At 42.5% G+C, this 4,506-nt stretch overlaps 1 non-coding gene across 1 annotated transcript; it reads right to left on the bottom strand.

Annotated features, from left to right (window-relative positions):
- Nucleotides 1-3,883: 3,883 nt before the first annotated feature.
- Nucleotides 3,884-3,991, bottom strand: LOC144221767 (U6 spliceosomal RNA). The gene has a single exon (XR_013332175.1). It is a non-coding gene; the product is annotated as a U6 spliceosomal RNA (small nuclear RNA).
- Nucleotides 3,992-4,506: the final 515 nt, after the last annotated feature.

Below are 4,506 nucleotides of genomic sequence, written 5' to 3'. Positions count from 1 at the left end.
GGAGCCCCGGCCGCTTCCTGCCGGGGGCCTGCGGGGACCCCAGAAGGGCTTCCTCCGCGCGGGCGGGGCCGCTGTCAGGGCAGGGATGCATGAGTGTCGCGGCGAGGGCGTCTCTCCACCCTTCCCCGGCTTCGGCTGCGCAGCGAGGCCGACCGGAAGGCGCGAGCTGGGCGCGTGCGAGCCGAGGTTAAGACCCCGGTCCTGGGAGCCTGGTCGGGCCGCACAGCCGAAGGGCGCATCGCCTAATGGCCGCGCGCTTGAGGCGAGGGTCCCTCGCGCGTCCGCCCCTCGGGCCAGCCAGGCTCGCGGATTACGCGCTGCTGCGGCGTGGGGTTTCTGCGCAGCAGCGGGGGCACCGAGCAAGGGCGACCCGGCAGAGGAGGGCGTCCCTCTCAGCTCCCGGAAAGACCAGCCGAAGGGAGCCAGTTAGCCTGGCTCCGACCTGCGAGTGGGGAAACTGAGGCCCAAGCGCGGCGGGGACTGCCCAAGGTCGGCGGCAGACACTAGATCCGGGACTGTGGTCTCCCGCTCGCATTCTCTTTCCGCGAGGAATGGAGAGGACCACCCCCTCTAGTCACTTCCTCCCCTGGCCCCTGGGCGCGGGCGTTGCCGGTACCGCACTGCGCCCTTGGTAGCCGGGGGCGAGAGCTCGTGCTGGGTGGGTGTGACCCTGGCATCCCCCGCTGGTCCCTTGCTGTCCCCGTGGGAACCGCAGAGCGATTCCAGAGATGATCTCACTATGCAGACCATTAGCAAAACCCGCAGGTTCAGTGTGTGCGTGTGCGTGTGCGTGTGCGTGCACGTGTATTTATTTCGCCCGGAGAACTGAACCTGGTAAGGGGATAGCTTTTTTTAGGGGTGCATTTGCAAAGTGCACTGTACCAGGTACTTTAGGAGGAGACAAGAGAAAACTATCTGTGTCTAACACCTAACATTAATACTGATTTTTTTTTTTTAAAAGGGTAAGTGTATTACAAAGCATTCAGGAAACAGAAAAACGTAAAGGAGAAAAATAAAGATGACAAAGCTTCATCTAGATTGTTGAGATTTTCTGGATGTCTTATTTTTAAAGTTTTCTCTGCATACACACATCTAAACCAATAAGATGGACAAAAATAGTATCTTGTTTTAATTGGCATGTCGGAATTCCCTGGGCAGTCAGTACCTTTTTCCTCTGCGTACTGGCCTTTTGCATTTGTGTAGGTGAACTGTCTTAATTCTTTTGCCACCTTCCAACTTTTTTTTTTTTTTAAGTAATCTCTACATACAAGGTGGGGCTTGAATTCACATCCTTGAGATCAAGAGTCACATTGTTCCACTGACTGAGCCAGCTAGTCACCTCTCTTTTGCTTTTCTTTTTTAAAATTTGTAAAGAATTTAAATCCAAGTTAGTTAACATATAATGTAATAATGATTTCAGGAGTAAAATTTAGTGATTCATCACTTGCACCCAGTGCTCATCCCAAGTGTCCTTAATGCACATCACCCATTTAGCCCACCCCCCACCCAACACTCTGCCAGCAACCCTCAGTTTATTCCCTATATTTAAGAGTCTCTTATGGTTTGTCTCCCTTTCTGCTTTTATCTTATTTTTGCTTCCCTTCCTTTATGTTCATCTGTTTTGTATCTTAAATTCCACAGATGGGTGAAATCATATATTTGTCTTTGACTTATTTTGCTTAGGCTAATACACTCTAGTCGATCCACGTTGTTGCAAATGCCAGGTTTCATCCTTTCTGATCGTCAAGTAATATTCCATTGTATTAATATCTTCAACCACACATCTTTATCCATTCGTCCATCAGTGGACATTTAGGCTCTTTCCATACTTTGGCTATTGTCCATAGCACTGCTATAAACATTTTGCATTCCCACCAGCAGTTCCTCTTTTTCTGCATCCTCACCAACATCTGTTGTTGCCTGAGTTGTTAATGTTACCCATTCTGACATGTGTGAGGTGGTATCTCATTGTGGTCTTGGTTTGTATTTCCCTGATGATGAGTTATGCTGAGCATTTTTTCATGTGTTTGTTAACCATCTGAATGTCTTTGGAAAAGTGTCTATTCATGCCTTTTACCCATTTCTTCAGTGGATTATTTGTTTTTTGGCTGTTGTGTTTCATAAGTTCTCAATAGATTTTGGATACTAACCCTTTATCTGATATATCATTTGCAAATATCTTCTCCCATTGTGTCAGTTGACTTTTCGTTTTGCTGATTGTTTCCTTTGCCATGCAGAAGGTTTTTATCTTAATGAGGTCCCAGCAGTTCATTTTTGCTTTAGTTTCCCTTGCCTCTGGAGACATGTCAAGTAAGAAATTGCTGCTGCTGAGGTCAAAGAGGTTGTTGCCTGTTTTCTCCTCTAGGATTTTGACGGCTTCCTGTCTTATGTTTAGGTCTTTCATCCATTTTGAGTTTATTTTTGTGAATGGTGTAAGAAAGTGCTCCAAGTTCATTCTTCTGCATATCGCTGTCCAGTTTTCCCAACAGCATTTGCTGAAGAGACTGTATTTTTTCCATTGGATATTCTTTCCTGCTTTATCAAAGATCAGTTGGCCATATGTTTGTGGGTCCATTTCTGAGTTCTCTGTTCTGTTCCATTGATCTATGTGTCTGTTTTTGTGCCAGTACCATACTGTCTTGATCAGATTACAGCTTTGTAATACAGCTTGAAGTCTGGAATTGTGATGCCTCCAGGTTTGGTTTTCTTTTTCAGGATTGCTTTGGCCAATAAGGGTCTCTTGTGGATCCATACAAATTTTAGGATTGTTTGTTCTAGATCTGTGAAGAATGCTGGTGCAATTTTGATTGGGATTGCATTGAATATGTAGATTGCTTTGGGTAGTATTGACATTTTAACAATATTTGTTCTTCCAATCCATGAGCGTGAAATGTTTTTCCTTTTTTGTGTGTGTCTTCTTCAGTTTCTTTCATTAGCTTTCTATAGTTTTCAGTCTTTTGCTTTTCAGTTGGAATGTCTTTCTGTTTCTGATTTCTAAGCACTCTTTGCACATTACATATTAAAGTAGTACTTCTGTCATATATGTTGCATAGTGTTTCCCAATCTGCCTAATGTTAGTTTTTCATCTTTGACCATATATAAGTTTAACTTTTTACTTAGTCATATATTTTTTTAATGGTTTCTGCCTGTGGACCTTGCTGCGAAGGTCCTTTCCTAAACCAAGTTTATATAAATAAACTTCTTTATTTTCCTTTAGGTACATTTAAGCTTTTGTTTGACAGTATTAATGTGAAATTTATTTTAGTTTAATTTGTAAAGTGGAGCAGTAATTTACTTTTCCTGCATAGTGAGCCAGTTGCTGCAAAGCTATTAAGTCCATTTTTCACCCCTGATTTAAATTACTTCAAGTATGGCAGACTAAATTATTACATGTTTGTATATGTGTGGATTTCTGCCTCTGTCTATTTATCAGTTCATTTTGGTGCCAGTGCCATGTTATTTTAATGACTGAAGATTTTATAGTAGGTTTAAGGTCTAGTTAGGCAGATTCTCTCTTATTGCTCTGTATTATCATTTTCCTGTCTCTTAGAAAAAGCAATTCTATTGAAGTATAGTTTACATGCCATAAAACACAGCATTTAAATGTATATGTATATTTTTAAATTTTTTTTAATGTGTATTCATTTTCATGAGAGAGACAGAATACAAGCTGGAGAGGGCAAGAGACAGAGAGGGAGACACAGAATCCGAAGCAGGCCCCAGGCTCTGAGCTGTCAGCACAGAGCCCGACATGGGTCTCGAACTCAGGAATGGTGAGATCATGACCTGAGTCGAAGTCGGACTCTTAACCAACTGAGCCACCCAGGCGCCCCATTAAATATATATTTTGATGAATTTTGTCAAATGTAACCACCATCACAATAAAAAATTATGAAGCATTACATGACATTGATGTCATCATTGCACAGGGGCCATGCTAAACTTTGCTATATCCCCCCAATTTCAGTATATATACCAGCAAAGCAAGCATTTCCTGGCCATTTTTGTTAGTATTAATTCCAGAAAATCTTTAGAATGCTTTGATCAAGTTAATTAACCTTTCCCTGCTCCACCAAAAGAAGCAAACAAAATTTTGTTTGGATTTCTATTGGATTTTTGGTAACAACAGCCCTCAGGACATAGGGGCCCTGGCGGACATGTTCACCATCCCAGTCAGTGCACATGACTCATATTTGTTGAATGAACGTTCAGTAATTACCATAAAAGTAGTACATGCTCTTACAGAAGTGTTGAAAGCAAAACGAGAAGCTTCCATACCTTCATCTCCTACTAAATTATACTCCATAATAAAAATAGAATGACCATACTGTGTACTTTTTTTTTTTTTTTTGCAATTTGCATTGACATCGTTTGCATTATTTTCCCTTTAGAGACTTTGAAAATATGCTCAGTTTGGTATAACAAGTTATTATAGACTGGGTGGTGTAAACAGCAGAAACATTTTCTGGAGGCTGAAAATCTGAGATCAGGGTGCCAGCACAGTTG

Source organism: Crocuta crocuta, unplaced genomic scaffold (genome assembly GCF_008692635.1).
Source record: "Crocuta crocuta isolate KB4526 unplaced genomic scaffold, BGI_CrCroc_1.0 scaffold211, whole genome shotgun sequence".
Classification (NCBI taxonomy): domain Eukaryota; kingdom Metazoa; phylum Chordata; class Mammalia; order Carnivora; family Hyaenidae; genus Crocuta; species Crocuta crocuta.
This window is presented reverse-complemented; position numbering and strand designations above follow the sequence as displayed.